Source organism: Balaenoptera physalus (assembly GCF_965194825.1).
Source record: "Balaenoptera physalus genome assembly, chromosome: 17".
In the NCBI taxonomy this organism is placed as follows: Eukaryota; Metazoa; Chordata; class Mammalia; order Artiodactyla; family Balaenopteridae; genus Balaenoptera; species Balaenoptera physalus.
The window spans coordinates 77,695,451-77,714,074 of NC_138895.1; the positions used below are offsets into that span (position 1 = coordinate 77,695,451).

General features: G+C 50.3%; 1 protein-coding gene across 2 annotated transcripts in view; it reads right to left on the minus strand.

Moving 5' to 3' along the window:
• Positions 1-18,624, minus strand: part of ST3GAL1 (ST3 beta-galactoside alpha-2,3-sialyltransferase 1) — an 85,183-nt gene that overhangs the window by 24,875 nt on the left and 41,684 nt on the right. Inside the window, exon 2 of one of the 2 annotated variants that reach the window (XM_082433866.1) lies at positions 17,771-17,825. The exons of the other annotated variant lie outside the window; for it this stretch is intronic. The gene's annotated coding sequence lies outside the window, so the exon portion shown is untranslated. The remainder of the gene's footprint in view (positions 1-17,770; positions 17,826-18,624) is intronic. 2 annotated transcript variants of the gene reach the window in all.

Here is an 18,624-nt window from a genome sequence, read left to right on the forward strand (position 1 = left end):
AAGAACTTGAGAGAAGATTGGATGTACAAAGTGAGCCTTTAGAAGTTTTTAACAAAGAGAAAGAAAATATAAAGAAGAACCAAACAGAGATGAAGATACAATAACTGATTTAAAAAAAAAAAACACTAGAAGGAATCAACTGTAGATTAGATTATACGGAGGAAAGGATCAGCACGCTGGAAGACGGAGTTGTGGAGATCACTGAAGCCAAACAGGAATAATAACAAATATATATGCTGCCTACAAGGGACTCACTTCAGATCTAAAGGTACACACACTGAAAGTGAGGGGATGAAAGAAGGTATTCCATGCAAGTGGAAATGAAAAGAAAGCCAGGTTTGCAATACTTACATCAGACAAACTAATCTTTAAAATAAAGAATGTAATGAGACAAAGAAGGACATTACATAATCATCAATCAATCAATCCAAGAAGAAGATATATCAATTGTAAATATATATGCACCAAAATAGGCATACCTAAATACACAAAACAAATATTAACAAAAATAAAGGAAGAAATTGTAATAGTAATAGAAATCTAATCAATAAAATCAGAAATGAAAAAGAAGTTACAACCAACGCAACAAAAATACAAGGGATCGTAAGAGATTACTATGTATAATTATACACCAATAAAACAGACAACCTAGAAGAAATGGATGAATTCTTAGAAATGTTCCATCTCCCAAGACTAAATCAGGAATAAATATAAAATATGAAGAGACCAATTACCAGTAATGAAGTTGAATCAGTAATAAAACAAACAAACAAACAAAAACCTCCCAACAATCAAAAGTCCAGGATCAGATTGCTTCACAGATAAACTCTACCAAACATTTTGAAAAGAGTTAACACCCTTCCTTCTCAAACTATACCAAAATATTGCACAGGAAGGAACACTTCTGAGCTCATTCTATGAGGCCAGCACGATACCAAAACCAGACAAAGATATCACACACAAAAATATTACAGGCCAAATATCACTGATGAACATAGATGTAAAAATCCTTGGGACTTCCCTGGTGGCCCAGTGGTTAAGGATCCACCTCCAATGCAGGGGACACGGGTTCAAGCCCTGGTGTGGGGAGATCCCACATGCCGCGGAGCAACTAAGCCCGTGCACCACAACTACTGAGCCTGCGCTCTAGAACCCGTGAGCCACAACTACTGAAGCCCGTGCGCCACAACTACTGAAGCCCATGTGTCTACAGCCCAAGCTCCACAGCAAGAGAAGCCACTGCAATGAGAAGCCCATGCACCACAATGAAGAGTAGCCCCCGCTCACTGCAACTAGAGAAAGCCCACACACAGCAACAAAGACCCAACACAGCTGAAAATAAATAAATAAACAAATTAATTTTAAAAATCCTCAACAAAATATTAGTAAACAATTCAACAATACATTAAAAACATATACCATGATCAAGTGAGATTTCTCCCAAAAATGGAAGGATAGTTCAATATCCACAAATCAATCAATATAATACATGACATTAGCAAATTGAAGAATACAAATCACATGATCATCTCAATAGATGCAGAAAAAGCTTTTGACAAAATTGAACATCCATTTATGATAAAAACTCTCAACAAAGTGGGTATAGAGAGAACATATCTCAATATAATAAACACCATATATGACAAGCCCACAGCTAACACCATACTCAATGGTGAAAAGATAAAAGCATTTCCTCTAAGATCAGGAAAAATACAAGGATGCCCACTCTCACCACTTTTATTCAACATAGTTAGTACTGGAAGTCTTAGCCACAGCACTCAGACAAGAAAAAGAAAAAAAATAATAAAAGGAATAAAAATTCCTTTATTAGGAAGGAAGAAGTAAAACTGTCACTGTTTGCAGAGGACATGATACTATACATAGAAAATTCTAAAGACACCTCCAAAAACCTAAATCAATTCATCAATGAATTCAGTAAAGTTGCAGGATACAAAATTAATGTACAGAAATCTGTTCCATTTCTATACACTAACAGCAAACTATCAGAAATAGAAATTAAGAAAACAATCTCACTTACAATTACTTCAAAAAGAATAAAACACCTACGTATAAATCTAACTAAGGAGGTAAAAGACCCATACTTGAAATTATCAACGAAACAAAAAGACTGCCTACTGAATGAGAGAAGATATTTACAAATGATACAGCTGATAAGGGATTAATAGCCAAAACACACAAAGAACTCATACAACTCAACATCAAAAACATATAACCCAATTAAAAAATGGGCAGAAATCTGAATATACGTTCTTCCAACAAAGACATACAGATGGCTGACAGGCACATGAAAAAATGCCTAACATCACTAGTCATCAGGGAAATGCAAATCAAAACCACAATGTTATCACCTCATGCTTGTCAGAGAAGCTATTATCAAAAAAGTATCACAGGGCTTCCTTGGTGGCACAGTGGTTGGGAATCCGCCTGCCAATGCAGGGGACACGGGTTCGAGCCCTGGTCCGGGAGGATCCCACATGCCACGGAGCAACTAAGCCCGTGTGCCACAACTACAGAGCCTGCACTCTAGAGCCCGTGCGCCACAACTACTGAGCCCACACGCCGCAACTACTGAAGCCTGCGCACCTAGAGCCCATGCTCCGCAACAAGAGAAGCCACTGCAGTAAGAAGCCCGCGCACCACAACGAAGAGTAGCCCCCGCTCACCGCAACTAGAGAAAGCCCACGCAGCAACGAAAACCAATGCATCCAAAAATAAATAACTAAAATAAATAAATTTTTTTAAAAAAGTATCACAAATAACAAGTGTTGGTGAGGATGTGGAGAAAAGGGAACCATTGTGCGTTGTCAGTGAGAATGTAAATTGGTGCAATCACTATCGAAAATAATATGGAGATTCCTAAAAAAACTTAAAATAGAACTACCGTACCATCCAGCAATTCCACTTCTGGGTATTTATCCAAATAAAACAAAAACATTAATTACAAAATACATACGCACCCCTATGTTCACTGCAGCATTATTTACAACAGCCAAGATACGGAAGCAATCTGAGTGCCCATCAATAGATGAGTGGATAAAGAAGATGTGTATAAATAACTCTGCCATAAAGCAGCTTTGCAATATCATGGATGGACATAGAGGGTATCATGCTTTGTGAAGTTAGACAGAGAAAGACAAATACTGTATGGTATCGATTACATGTGGAATCTAAAAAACAACAAATGAACAAACATAAAACAGAAATAGTCACAGACACAGAGAGCAAACAGGTGGTTGCCAGAGGGTAGGGGAGTGAGGGAAGACAGAAATAGGGAAAGCAGATTAAGAGGTACAAACTTCCAGTTGCAAAATAAATGAGTCAGGGGAAAGAAAATATACAGTGTGGGGAATACAGTCAATAACTTTGTAATATCTTTGTATGGTGACATATCATAACTAGAATTATTATGGTGATCCCTTTGAAATGTATAGAAATATGGAATCACTATGTTGTGTAATAGGAACTAACATAGTGTTGTAGGTCAATTATAGTTCAAAGACAAACAAACAAACCAACTCACAGAAAAAGAGATCAGATTTGTGGTTACCAGTTCCCACTCCTCCCACCCTCTCTGGTAGGAGGAGTGGGAACAGGATGAAGGCAGTCAAAAGGTACAAACTTCCGGTTATAAGATAAAGAAGTGCTAGGGATGTGATGTACCACACGATAAAGATAATGAACACTGTTGTGTGTTACATAGGAAAGTTGTGAAGAGAGCAAACCCTAAGCGTTTTCACCACAAGAAACTTTTTTTTCTACTTCTTTTATTTTGTATCTATATGAGATGTTGGATGTTCACTAAACCTACTGTGGTCATCATTTCATGATGTATGTTAAGTCTAATCATTATGCTGTACACCTTAAACAGTGCTGTATGTCAATTATATCTCAATAAAACTGGAAGAAAAAAACTCCAAAGAGCTCCAAATGACAAATAAAACATAAATTAAAAAAAGAAGAACAATCTTTCCTGCACTGTTCTGCAGCCCCTGGTCACTGGACACTAGGACTCCATCTATTCTGGTTCTGTGCCAGTGGATCATGGCCAATGGTTGTTGGAATAAAAGATGGCCCAGACATACCTGGGTTCAAATCTCAACTCTTCCCATTCCCAGTTTTGTCCTCATGGGCAAGGCACTGCATCTCTCTAATACTCGGTTTCTGAATCCACAAAGTGGGACTAATAGTGCCCAAATGGAGGGTTGCTGTAGGATAAAAATTATTTGCACAAAAGTGACCAGCTTGGTTTCGGGACACAGAGAGGGTACATTATAAATGTCAGTCCTCTTCCCTCCCTAAGTTTCAGGCTCCTCATTTGTAAAAAGCCCAACAGAGTCCCTGGCTTGCCCTACTGACAGGGTTACATAAAAGACCAAACAAAATCAGGCATGAAAGAACAAACCGGGGGAATTATGAAAATTATGATTCCGACTCGCTTCATTAGTTGCTTCCGTTCCTCAAGGGACGGGACAACCAGCGCTTCATTGCTCTCTGCTCTACCTCTGAGAACCTGCAGGGAAGGGGGTCCCAAAGTAGTCAATGGGCTAGAGGCATAAGGGGTATCTGTAATTCACATGGCCCAGATTCTCTCTTCAAAGGGTTAATTCTCAGTGCATCATATCAACCCGTGTGCCTGTGAGGGCTTTTGGGGCATCCTGATTCCTTCTGCTTGCAGGGTCCCCCTGCTGGTTAGTGTCTATGGGACTTGGGATTCTTTCCTCCCTCTGTGCTCTCGGCCCTGTGCCGCAGGGGCTGGATGTCTAGAAACTACATTTCCCAGCTTCCGCTGACCGGAGGGCTCTGGATGCAGTTGAGAATCGGCCAATAAGAGAAGGATAACCACTGCGGGTTGTCCTCCCTCCCGCAGGGGCGGAGGCAGCTGTGTGGCCTGAGCATTGGACCCAGGCCCGCTGCCTCCCTCTACCCCCTAGTCTGCAGGGCAGCCTCAGATTCTGTGCTGGCTTCCTGGCCTCTGGGCCCCAGCCTGCAGCATCAGGACCAATATGCACCCCCATCACCTTTCCAACAACTTTGTAAGCACCAGATCCCCTGAACCAAATCCTTTTGCGTGAAGCCTCTGCCTCAGTGAAGCGTCATCCATCACGTGGGGATAAGGTAGTGTCCACCTCACAGGGCTGGGCCGAGAAAAGACTCGAGTCAGTGCAGGTAAAGCTCATAGGTCTGTGCCTGGCACACAGCGAGTGCTCCCTGAATATTAGGTTTGATTACTGGCATTCCTCCTGTGGTTTCCTGCAGGGAACGTCAACTAACACTCCCACCTGCCCCCTCTCATTTCTGCCCCACTTCATTTAACAGATGTGGAGGCTGAGCTCAGAAAGGGGAAGTGACTCATCCAGTGACACACAGCAAAGTCCAGAGCTCAGAGGGGAACCAGGCTCCCAACTCCAAGACGGGCTTGGCCCCTTACAAGGAACCGGCTGTTTTCACGCAGCTGCCCTAGCGTGGCTGTTTCTATACCTCCCAGGGCAGGAGCTCCGAGGGCGTCATGGGCCCAGATGGAGCCATCAGGGGTTGAGGTGGAGAGGTCAGAGGTCAGGAGTTAGTCTGGCTGCTGCAGCCAGGGGTGGGACCCTGCAGGAAAATCCTAAAAGCACCGAGCCCTTTGTGATGTAACCCAGGGGCATTACAGGAGCTGCCTGAGCTTCAAGTGCCTATTGTATAAAATGGGGTTAAAAACCATCCCTGCCTCTGAGGGGGCCGCACGGGGCACGAATTAATCTATTATCAGGGGCCACCTTCCATTCATGGAGGGTCTCTCCTTGCAGACCCTGTTTCAACCACGGTACTGGACAGTCACACGGCACTGGTACCAGCTCCATCTTTCAGAGGTGGGAACAGAGGCCCACAGCTGTCAATCGACTTGCCCAGGGAGCTGGGATTCTGGGCAAGGGAAAGCCCAGCGCGTGGTGGCCCAGCCCTGAGCCCTGCGACGTCTGAGCTGAGAGACACGGACAGCGACAATCTCCCCTCCATGGTGGCAGCCGGAGCACTGAACAGGGTTTGCGTGCGGCCAGTTCAGGGCCTGGCAGGCGGCGGACGCGAACCCTCCCTTCCCGGTTTTGTTTTCTCCCTGGTCAGCTCCTCCGGCCCATCCCCACCCTCTGAGTCACACACGAAACTGGCAGCCAGACTCCCCTGGCCCGTCCTGGACCAGCTCCTGTGCCGCCTCCTGACCCCGCTCAGGAAGGACCAGTCTTGGCTGCAGCCAGACCAAGGTCCCTCCAGAAAACAGGATCCAAGAGAAGCCCGGCCTGGTGCGGTGAGGCCTGAGACACGGCCCCAGCCAGGGAGAGGCCAACAGGCCATGACAGAAAGTAACACAGAAATCCTGCCTGACTTTCCAGCCCACCGGCTTGCCCTACGGATTTCACACACTGAAGGCCGAGACGTCAGCTCTTGCCTAGTCTCCGGCCTGCAGGTCTGCCATCTAGATTTTGACTTTGCAAGCCCCACCAGTGCCTGAGCCGATTCCTAAAAATTCATCTCTGCATATACACATGCAGCTATTGTACTGGTTCTGTTTCCCCTGGAGAACCAAATGATACGGCCTCCTTCAGTGCGACAGAGGATCGAGCATGGTGGAGCTGGAGGGCATCCCGAGAAAGTGGTAGTGGCCGGAGGACTGCAGGATGGGCCGGCACCTAGGCAGAGAGCGCAAGGGCCCCCAGGCAAAGGAACCTGCAGGTGCAAAGGCCTGTCAGGAGAGCAGGTGAGTCCGAAGGAACTGAAAGAGAGAAGGTCAAGTCAAGCAGAAACCCAGAGAGGAAGATGCAGGATGGGGCTGGGGGCGGGCAGGCAAGGTCGGGCAGCCCCCTAGGGGCTGGAGCCACATCCCCGGCACCACGGGAAGCCCCTGCAGGGTTTGAAGCCGTGGGGTCTCCTGATCAGGCTCAGGGAGGTGCAGACTTGCCTAAGTCACACCAGTTGGAGGAAAACCAGGAGTGACAGCACAGCACCTCCCGCAGTGCCACCCCTGTCCCTGCCCTGCCTGCCAGGGAGGGCCGAATGTGTGCAGCCAGGCCTTCTGGGGTCTCGGGAGGTGAGCCGGGCACCTTGGCTTCCCTTGCAGATGGTCCCTCCACCTCTCGCACCCTGCTCTGTGCCCAGGGGCTGCACGCACGGGTTCCCACACTGGCTGGCTCCCTGTGGGCTTTGGGCCATGGGGACGCAGAAAGGAGACTGGAGGAAGAAAGGGGGCTGAGGTCAGGTGTTTAGGGCCCTGGCCCCCTCCCTGGGGGGCAGCCAGGACCTAGTGGCCTCTGACTCCTGTCAAGCGGCCCTCTCCACACAATGGCTCTGTTTGGGGGTCTTTGTCCTTGTCCTCTTGCCTCTTTAGCCCCAAGGTTAGAAACACCCCAATGTTTTCACTCCCAGGGACCACACTGTCCTGGTGTTTCCCTATCCCAGACCACGCCCTTGAGAATCACCCTGGCATTAACCTGCCCTCGGGGACCCACTCTGAGTGCCCCATGTGCATCCTGCAAGCAGTACCGCCTGGAGGTTTGGCCCACAGGGAGCCCTGCCTCCCCACCACTCCTCTCCCCAGAGAAACAAGCTGCTCTAAGAACAGCCCTGGCAGCTCAGAGGATGTGCAGAAAGAGCTGGCACAGGCCAGCTGGATCCCCCTGTGCCCCGGCTCCCCTCCCTCCTCCTGCGCTTTCTGGAATCCTCCCAACCCTGCTGCTCCCAACGCTGCCCGGGACTCACCCATCGGGAGGCCTCCTTGTCCTCCTCATGCCATTGAGACAGCCCAGGGCAGGGACAGAACTGGGGGCGGGGAGGCTCCCTGTGGGCACCACTCAAGTTCCAGGCTCACCACATGCCAGTTCCCACTAGTGGGTGTGCTAACAAGCCCCGCCTCCAGGCTCCCTGGGCGCACCCACCAGCCACCTCGCAACACTGCCTCCCACTGGATTGCAGGGGAATCACAGGGCAAGGCCCCTTTAGCCCTTGGCCACTCTGGGCAGTGACTGGAGCTTGAACCCCACCCACTCCTGAGCCCCGTTCTGTGACCGTTTCACCTGCTCTCTCCCACTTGTCAACTCTCTGACTTCTGCTGGACTTAAATATCCAGATATCAGAGAGAATCCTCATTGTTTTTCCTGTGGACTAAGGCCCCTAGAACATCTCTAACCAGGTCTGGTGGCCACTGGTAGTGTCTCCTTCGTCCTGTCTCTGGATTGATTAGGCAGCTGCCACCGTCTCCCCATTTATCCATGCAATCCGCCCATCTGGCAGTGTCAGTATCTGACTCTTTATGTGCCGTACACCTGGCAAGACACCCAGAGGATCGCCGGGGCAGGTACCCTTCAAAGCTATGTCGCTTCTTAGGGACCAGCCAGGATGGGAACGAGACAGTTGCAGGTCGTGTGGGGAAGGTAGTGTTACCTTACAGAGAGGGAGCTGGGGTCACACGACTACCGAGGGCTGGGGTGGATTCCCAGGCCTGCTCTTCAGTGCCAGCCTGCCTGGCTTCTCACCTGGGCACGCAAGAACCCCTGTAACACCTCACTGAGCACACCGGCCGTGCCTCTCGTCACAGCTAGATGGTGAAGCCAGCCTGGGCCGCTCCAGGATCGTGCGCATGGCAGTTCGTACATGTAACTCTCTGCTCGTGAGGGACCAGCATTTCCAAGGAGGGAATACCAAGGGCCCCAGAGATGCGGAAGTGGCATGTTGGTGATAACCGAAGGGAGAAGGGAGACAACCTCTGTGGAGGAGGTGGCCATGGAGCCGGGCTTTGAACACAGGGGGCCTCTGGCACTGATGGAGGAGAACGGAGAGGGTGGGGTAAATCAGGCAGCTCCCAAAAAGTGCACAGTGCAGGCAGCGGTGATGGGGGCACTGGGCACAGTTATGGAAAACAGGGTGCCTTTAGGAATGACTTTGGTGGGCAGGGGCCTGGTCATGGAAGTCTTAAGAAATATGGACTTTGGGATGAAGGCAATGGGGAGCCAATGATGGTTTGTGAGCAGCAGACAGTAGTGACACAATTAGCATATGGAGTCTGGACTGGAGAGGGTGCACACAGCGCCCCCTAGAGCCTGGAGAGCAGCCCTGCCTCCGTCTTGGCGCCTTGGGAAGCCTGTTTGGGAGGGCTGTTTCCCCACTCCTGCACTAACTTGACCCTTTGCCCATTTCCCCCACACCCAAGAAGTGCGGCAGGTTGGGAGAACCCTTTCCAGGGCTTGCAAATCCTCCTCTCCTCACCCTAGTACCTCTCGCCTGCTCCTTTGCTGGAGAGCTGGAGGAGAAAGCAGAGGTTCCCGGAAGCACAAGCAGTGCTTCAGAGCAGGTGCTTTGGAGAAGCGCCCCCGAGAAACATGATTAACCAGGATTAGGGTCATATGAGAAGGAGCTGGATAAATTTTCATATTGTGAGCTGCACAAAAGGAATTTAAATCCACAAATCTTCTTACGTGTGTAGACTGAAGGGTACTCAATTCAGAGTCCAAAGACACCCGCACAACATCCGAAGCGTGTAACGTGGTCAGGAATTTGAGGAGTTGCCCCGTATAGGCAGCACATCCTGGAGGACATTGGTCCCCAGAAGAAAGAGGGATTTCCCTGATTTGGGTGGCAGAGAAGTCACGACAAAGGAAAGACGATTCGGAACTCTGAATCCCCACCCCAGGCCCCTCCTCGGGGGTTGGCCCCTGACTCCAAAGAGCTTTGCAGAAGTAAGTGGCTGGAGTCCTGACTGGTCTTAAAGAGATAACTTCCTCCCAGGCCCCCTAACTTCAGGGGGAGATTTGCGCTCTAATGATTAACAAGGGGCTTCCAGAAGGCTCCTGAAGGGGTTGGGGGTCGATCTCTGGTGATGCCCAGAACGGGGATGCGGACTGCTCGATAAACCCAGCAGCCAAAGTGGCGAGGAGCCCGGCACCCCCCACCCCCCGTGTTCTGGGATGGGCGGGGACCCCAGACAAGCACGTGTCTGGCACAAACCATCCCTGGAAAACAAGGGTGAGAGGGGTATCATGGTATCCAGTGGGGCCGCTGGGATAAAACTGCCCTGGCCCAGGGGACCTCCCTGGCGGTCCAGTGGTTACGACTTTGCCTCCAGTGCAGGGGGTGTGGGTTCGATCCCTGGTAGGGGAGCTAAGATCCCACATGCCCCACGGGCAAAAACCACATAAAACAGAAGCAATATTGTAACAAATTCAATAAAGACTTTTAAAATGGTCCACATCAAAAAAAAAAATCTTAAAAAAAAACAAAAACTGCCCGGGCCCAGCTTCCCTCCCCATCCCCCCAGCCAAGCCCCACTCGGGAGGAAAGGAAGGGCAGCTCAGCCCATTCAACCCCACAGCACTCAGGGTCCAAGCCACCTGCGTGCGGCCCCCTCCCGAGCCCGGAACTTGGGAGACCAAAGGAGGGAGACCTTGCCCCCTTGACAAGGGATGATGCAGCAGTCCAGTGGGAGGACCGAGAAGAAGGGTGCCTGGAACAGATGTACGAGGATGGTGTCATGGGGGCCAGGGAGCTTCCAGGGCAGCTGAGACCAGGAAGCCCCGGAAAGCCTGGGGCAGGAAGTTTGAGAGAACACGGGCCAGCCTGGGGCAGCAGAACCCCAGCGAGCAGGGCAAGAGCAGAGGCCAGGGATGACCTGGCACACAGTGGGAGGATGTGGCAGATGTCCCCAGAGCCCGGCGTAGCTGAGGGGGGCAGGAGGTCTCGGAGCCACAGAAGAGAGGGAGATCCCCGGGTTGCTGTCTCTCCGTTTGCACCCACAGCTGGAGAGTCTTGGAGAAATCTGTGCTCATGTGTGTCGGGGATCTGTCCCTAACATCTACAACTGTGCGCCAGGCACAGAGCTGGGCGCTTCTCCCAGGGCATAAGTGGGTGAGGCTGCCTCTGTCATAGCCAAGGCTGAGGGCACTTGTGCAAGGGAACGCAGCCAGGGATGGACCTGAGATTCAACCCAGGGTCAAAGCTGCACTGCAGCCGCTGTGCCTACTGGGAGGCCCTGCCCTGCAGGTATTTGTATCTTATTCCCAGTTGGGAGATGTTAGGGACTGGGTAACACCCAGCTGACCCTCTCCCGCTGCTGGAGCTTCGGCCCCTCGGTCTCCCTTCTCACATCTGTAACTAACGAATATCATCTCGTAAGTGCTCATAAGTGCTCATCATCCAAGCACTTATTTGACCAAAGGGGCTCAGGCAGGTTAAAGGACCTGCTCACGGTCACCCATTGGGGCAAGCAGTGGATGGAGACAGACAACTCAGGCCAGCATCCGTTTCCTGTGGGGGAAGTGGAAAGAGGACCGAGGGTGGGGGGCGCTGCAGTTCCAAAGCCTGATTAGCTGTGTGACCTTGGACGAGCCACCTGACCACACTGAGCCATACCCAGCCCTTGTGTGCAAAACTGAAACAGTAAAAATCCATGCCTTAGGAGTCCTAAAGGAACGGAATGAGACAAGGACAAGCTTTGGCCTCCATACAGGCCAGTAGCCTATCTGATCCCTCCTCTATATTGATCCGATTAAGAGCAGACGTATCCTGTGCCCTGACTGTGGGCTGAGTGCAGCTCTTAGAGCTGGTCTAAGAGCTTTATTCCTGCGAACTTGTTGAATCTATTAATACACCCATTTTACAGATGAAAAAATGGAGGCTCAGGGAGGTTAAGCCATTTGGCCCAGGGCTGTACATTTTGTAAGAGTGACACTAAAAGGTGATCCAAGCCATCTGGACCCAAGTGCCTGGGCTCTGCACCAAAGTGCCCTGCAGCCTGACCTGCTGTCACAGCTGGAGTCCTGGCTGGAGCCCAACGCCTCCCCTGCGGGCGCATCCATGCCAACTGGACCCCACTCAGGACTATTCCCACCCCCACCCCTCCCCGCAAAGTGCTCACAGTCGCTACTTATCCTCTATGCAATGGAAGAGGCAAGTCAAGCAGGAGAGAGGGAAAGAGCGAGCTACGCTGACCCCCAGATGGCGAATGCCCCCCTTGTGGCCAGGTGTGCCCCGGGGAAGGAGCCGTTTTGCCCCAGTTCCCGAGGGCTGTGGGCGAGAGACTGAAGGGTTTGTCCCCTGCTGCCCATCAAAGGGCCTCCCACTTGGGGAACACAGCACTTTCAAAACCTCTCATTCTGCCTAATTTGCTTTAAAACACACAGGCGTCCTTTCATCTTCTCCTAAAAATGCCGTGGTGAGCGGCGGGCTTTGAAGACGCTGGCTGCTTTCCTGGGGTCTCAGAGGCTGGCCAGGGTGGCAAGTCCAGGCGTGTCTCAGGGTCTGGCGGAGCACATCTGACACCGGTCAGGGTCTCCACCTGAGAGTCCCAGCGCTTCTATTTTGCCAGCTAGGTGACCTCGCCCAGCCACGGGGCGGTATCCCGGGTTGACACGGGGACCGCTGGAGTTTGTGGGAGGGACATGGGTGGGGGTAACTACAGCTCTCTCCAGATGTACAGCACGGGGTGGGAGTGAGGGACGATGAAATCAAATTCATATTTTATGGCAACTCAAGAAAAGTTTAAACACAAGTTTTCTTTGCCCATTTGGACCTCCTCCTTCCCTTTAGTGTGTGCTGTGCATCTGCATCCAGACCTCCTTAGAAGATAACATTCCTCCTTAATCTCACAGAGGGTCACAATTCCTTAGGAGATAACCTTTCCTCTTAATCTGGTAAGGGGTCACGATGACCCATGACCCATTACTTGCTTTGGACGTGTAGATCTGGATTGTGTAAACTGCCCATAATACGTCATTTGATGTCTAACCCTTTGTCTCAAAAACTTATATAACTGTGCTCTGACCTTTAACGGGAGAAACAGTCCTCAGAGCTTTCTGAAAGACTGTCTCCTGGGTTATAATCCTCAGGTTAGCTCCAATAAGATTTTCCATTTCTTTCTTAGATGGACTATTGATTAGTTTTTTTCATCCATAGGAACAAGATCTGAAGAGGGGCTGCCCCAGCTGTTTTCTCTGGCTCTATTCTTTTGCCCTCTGGGAACCTGACCCTTTTCACCTTCACATCCTTCCCTCTCCCAGTGAATGACCAACATCTTTATCAAGGAACATACTGGCAGGTGAATTCTACATGGGTGTCTGCGTGTGTGCTGTGAACTAGAGCTGCACATCAAACAGTTTCCATCTCAGTAAAGAAAACGAATAATCTGAAACCTAGAAGGCTGAATTATTAGAATGAGTTTGCGTCCTCATATTAATGCAAATAATAAGTACATGGTCTTCAGATTCAACTTATGTTCATGAGGCCTCCACAATACGCCCAGATGCTAATTTCCTTCCTATTTTATGGGCAGATAAGCAGGCTTAGGGAATAAGTGCCTTCTGATAAGCCATGACCTGGAATTGGTCCCAAGAACCTTTACTCCCTTTTGTTTCCTGAGCTCAGCCTCTGAAAGCACTGACTGAGCTAAACTCATCCCTAAAATTTAGAAGAATTCACCCTGAGCTCAGGCTCCAGGCATGAAAGGAGTGGGGTCTCTCCCACCTTACACCAGTCTCTCATCTCTGACCCAGGACTCTCCTGTCTTCTGCCAGCATCCCTGAAACACTAATAAGCTAGCTTATTAGCTTGTTAGTGGAATAAAATCAAACCCCAGACCTTACACCCATGCTTTTCTACTTTCCATATCTTAAAGTATTTTGTTATCAACCAAACGTCCTTGTTGATGGAGTGGCTTTCTGTCTCCTGTCCCCTCCCAGCTGGTGAATTTCACGTCTCCAGCATCACCTTCCCCCGCATTTCCCTGGTTCCCTCTCTTCCCCTTTTCCCCAGAATTCATACGAGACTGGGATGTATTGGATGGAACGGACCAGAAGAAAATTTGATTTGATTAAAGCAAAGAGAGACATTAGCTTTAGTTAGTAATCATAGAACGTGTTTCGCCAATGAATTTGGAGCAGACATTGTGGAAAACAGAAAACGTAGAGAAGTGAAAGTTTCTGAACACTTATATTTTTGTGACTTTGAGAGCGAGCTCAGTCATGGAGTCTCTAGAGTTTGACCAAATGTACAAAACGGGCAGGTTGAGCCTGAACTGCCCTTGAGAGCACAGACTGTGTCTTATTTAGTTCTGTGTCTCTGGTGCTGTGCCCTTGGCCCTGGCCCCTGATGGGGGCCTGTTAATGGGCAGATGGACAGGTGGATAGCCCAATGATGCTGATGGGCTTGCTGGTCGACCACCAAGCTCCCTGCTCCTTGGGGAGGAAGCAGGGAGGGCTGAACCTCATGGTACATGAGCTTTTTGACCCTTTCTCATGGGAAACTTTCAAGGAACTCACGGTAACCAGGCAGAACTGCTTTCTGATTATTATTTTTCCAGTTGAATGAGATTAAGTTCACGGAAGACTTAATAAGTCCTTTTGGGCCCTGAGGAAAGATACATATTCCTTTGCTCCCGGAAATGAGTTTCTGGCTCTGCAGACCCAGGTCTCAGATCAGGGGGAGGTGAGAACTATTTGAAGCCCTTACATGAATGCCTGAGGCAGGATGGCCAAGGTCGTGCCCCCTTCATTGGGCCCCTCCCTGCTGAGAGCCCCATGTCTACAGAATCAAAGGGAAGCTGCTGAAACTCTGTCCCTGGGCCTGACTGCTGCCTGCTTTCAGGCAGAGGCTGGTGGCATTTCAGGACCGCAGAGGGTCGTAGGGAGCATTACACATTTCTGCTTTTTTTTTTTTCCAGGTGCAGAAACTAAGGCTCCGGGGCAGGGAGGGGAGAGGACGTGACTTGTCCAAGGTTGTAAACGAGAATGTGGTGGCAGCAAGATTCGAAGCTGGGGTCCCTCACTCCCAAAGCACGTCCCTTCTGGCACACCTGGCCCATGAGCTGCTCCAGCAAGAGCTAGACAAGCATCAGTACCAACACAGATGCAGAGCAAATGGAGCCCCAGATGGGACGGGCCTGCCCGAGATCACAGCCTGCTAATGGCCATGCCCCCGACCCCACCCCAGGCTCTGTGGGCTGCAGCCCCCTCTCCTGCGCTCAGCTTGAGGTCAGCAGTACAGCTCCAACCTACTTTCTTGCTCTGTTTCTGTGATTTTGGAATCCAGATTCCTGCCCTGCTTGGAAGCATGGGTCTGAAATAGTACATTACAGTGCACGGAAAACCCCCAGTCTTGGTTTAAACACACATTTTGAGAATAAATGCAAAGCAAGAATGTGAAACTATTTCAAATGTCACCCAAGAGTGAACTGTGCAAAGAGGATGAAGGAATGAGACAAGCAGTTTCCTGTTAGAGATACACCTTCTCTCTGCCCCGTTCAGTTCTGTTTGATTTTTCTTGCTACACAACTGCTACTCCCTGCCACATCCCTAGACACTTGGAGGTGACAGACGGAGGGAACAATGGAGATGATTAGGAACTGTGTTGCTGGAAGGTGGGGAGGCAAGCACATAGAGAATCAGAATCCAAGGGTGCAAAGGTACAATAAGCACATGCCCTGCCCCAGGGCCTTTGCACGTGCCCCTCCCTCTACCTAGAACGTGTTCTTAAGGTGGAACCCACAGGGCTTGCTCCTTCACTGCATTCATTCTTCTGCCCAGCTGCCCTCCTAGGAGAGGCCTTCCCTGATCTCCCCAAGACAGTCTCGCTGTCACTATCCCTTTGCTCAGCTGCATTTTCCTTCATAGCCTTAATCAGAAAAATGACACTCCATTGTATGCTGAATTCCTTCTTTGTCTGTCTCCTCCCCACCAGGAGGGCAGGAACTTCACCTGTGTCCCTCACTGCTGTGTTCCCCCCTGCTGAGAACAGCGTTAGGGTCTCAACAGATATGTATGGACTGACGGCAGAGTGAAAAGTGCTCCAAGCTCAGGGAGCAGAGGTTCATTCTGGTGTGGGCACAGTGAAGATGAGGGAACTTGGTCATTTCCGGGCCTCAGTGTCCTCATATGGTGAATGCGATGATTCCAATGACAACCTCAACCAGCCTGGCCCATGAACGGCCGGCCACAGTACCCTGCTCAGAGCAGGTGCCCTCCGAACTCTGGACCTTGCGTCTTGAGGTTTCCTCTCCTAGCTGAGCTCTGCTTGTCCCCGCCCGAGCAGATCAGCCATCCTCAGGGAGAGGAAGTCAGGGCCCAGCCTACAGATTTCCTTTGGCTTCTGCAAAAACAGCGAAACCAAAAATACTACAAAACCACACTGTGTATCTGCACAGGGCTCAGAGCTGTGGCCACAGGTGTGAGTCCTGCCTGCTGGGCTCCTCTGCGGCAGGAACAGGATGCAGAGCACATAGCTCATAAGCAGGCATCTGGCCCCGCTGTGGGGTCCACGGGTCTAGTTCCCGAGATCCTGGAGCCTCCGTCTGACCTCCCTGGAACAGTAGGATGGCCTCTGTCGGCCATGGGAGGCTCATTCCTGAACCCATGTGTGCATCTGGCCCTGGGTTTGTCCTGAGCAGGGTATGCATGGAGGATGGGTTGGTTTTTATCAAATGCCACCCCCTTCTCGGCCCTCTGCCCCCATGGCTCTTCCCTGTCAACCAGGAATCTGCGTGAGCATCATCAAGGCTCACCGATGCCCCAGCTGGGAAACCACAGCCGAGGGTCAGCCTTGGCTGCACTTGGTCCATAACCCACTGTACAGATGGGCAAACTGAGGCCCCGTGAAGAGGAGGGCCTTGGCAGAGTCCACACAGTGTGATGTGGCAGAACCAGACCTAGAACCAGCTTTCCAGACTCCTGGACAAGGACAATGGCCGTTAGATTGTGGTTTTCATGTTTTCTTTAAACTGAATCTCACCCAGGCAGAAAGTAGCTACTGAAACTCAGCTTTTCCGGTTGATGCAAGGGCGGGGACCCCTGGCCCAGCTGCTGGGCCTCCTCACCACCCCTAAGGGGGTTTTAAAACCAAAGCCCTTAATAGACCACACCCACTGTCCACTCTAGTAGCCTGTGAATGACACACCCACTTCCACCCCAACTCCAGGGTTTTCTTTGAGGACTTTGGAGACCAAATCAGGTAGTTTATTTGTGGTCATGTTACTAAATGGGACTTGTTCATTCTCAAAGGTTTTTCAAAAATGAGTTCTAGGAAATCTTCTGAAAAGGAAGAGAGTAGGTTTCAAGGATGAGAAAGAAGAGATGGAAGAAAGGGGATGTAAGAAGCAGCAGGACCAGGAGAAAGTGGATATGGTCAGAGCCACAGTGAGGATGCAGGAGAGAGGCTGGTGGAGAGCGTTAGCACCCAGTGGGTGCCTATCTGGATGTGGGGTGGAGGTGCTGGGGGCCTCCAGGCTGGACCCACCTCCATGCCTTCCCTGCCTTCCTTCCCACCACGAAGTCAAGGGTCCTGCTTTTGGAATCACAAAGAAAGATCCATTCACCTTCAAAATAGTCTATAGATACAGTCTGTGCATAGAGTATCTGCTCTTTATAACGGGGTTATAAAGCATTTCTTATTTGCATGTGTTGGCTACTTGCTGATGCATTTGAATGTGGCAAAAAGGGGAAACAGTTAACCAAGACTTTTCTATGATTAGACACACATCCCTATCCCTGAACATTTCACGACTGCGTGAGATTAGAAAGGACTGCCTTCTAAACACCCTGTAGGTACGGAGAGCCTACTGTGTTCTGGATGCTGTAGAAGGCATCGGAGGAAATATGATAATAACCAAGTCACAGGCCTCCCACGCTTGGGTGGAGGAGGACGGTCATTTCAGCATGGTTTAAGGCACAGAAAACAAGGCGATTAAGAGTACAGATTCTGCTGTCAAAGAGAGCTGGGTTCAAATCCCAGCTCTGCAACTTACCAGCTGTGTGACCTCTGGGGAGTTCCTTAACCTCTCTGAGCCTCAGTTTCTGCATCTGAAAAATAGAAGAAAATACTCAGTCTTAAGGAGAGGGAGTGAAGATCTAACGAGAGTGCCTGCCTCCTACTCAGCTCAGACACAGAGTAAATATTGACTGCTGATGAGAAGAGGCATGCCGCGGTGTGGGGAGGGAACAGCGGTCACCTACAGAGCCCTGCGGGGAGTCAGGAGACCTGAATGTGGAGGCTTTCTGTTCCCAACTGTAAATGAAAGCTCCGTGCTGCCTGATCACCATGACCGCTTCCTGCTCTAGACAGAAGACAGAGGAGGGCGTATTCTGACCCTGAGACCGCTGTGCACCCCACACTGAGCTAAGATTCTTCACATGTGGTTTAACCTCCCAGCCTCCGATAGGACAGAGGAGGAAACTGAGGCTCATCAGGCGGAGCCCAGCGGGGTCAGAGCGGGGTTGGAAACCTGTCGAGTCGAAGCCCTTCTCTACCCAGAGGACAGAGGACAGACATGAGCAGGTGGCACCTGCAACTGAATTCGTGGCAAGTCCCAGATCACATGTGGGGTGGGGGTGGGGGGTCTGACTCAGGAATATTCCAACTGGCAGCAAACAGCTGAGCGTTTTGCATTTGCAAAGGGAGAGAGAACTTGAATCTGAGAATTAGGAGGTGTCATTGCTACTTTAGCACTTTTTCCTAAATGTGGAGTAGGGGAAGGGCCCTCCCTAAACAACAAGGGCGATATGGTATGGTATTATTACTATTAATAATCCTGCGGGCTTGCAGCTGCTTCTGCCACATGCTGTCTTAGCGCTTGTCCCCTGTGAGGTGTGCAAAATGCCC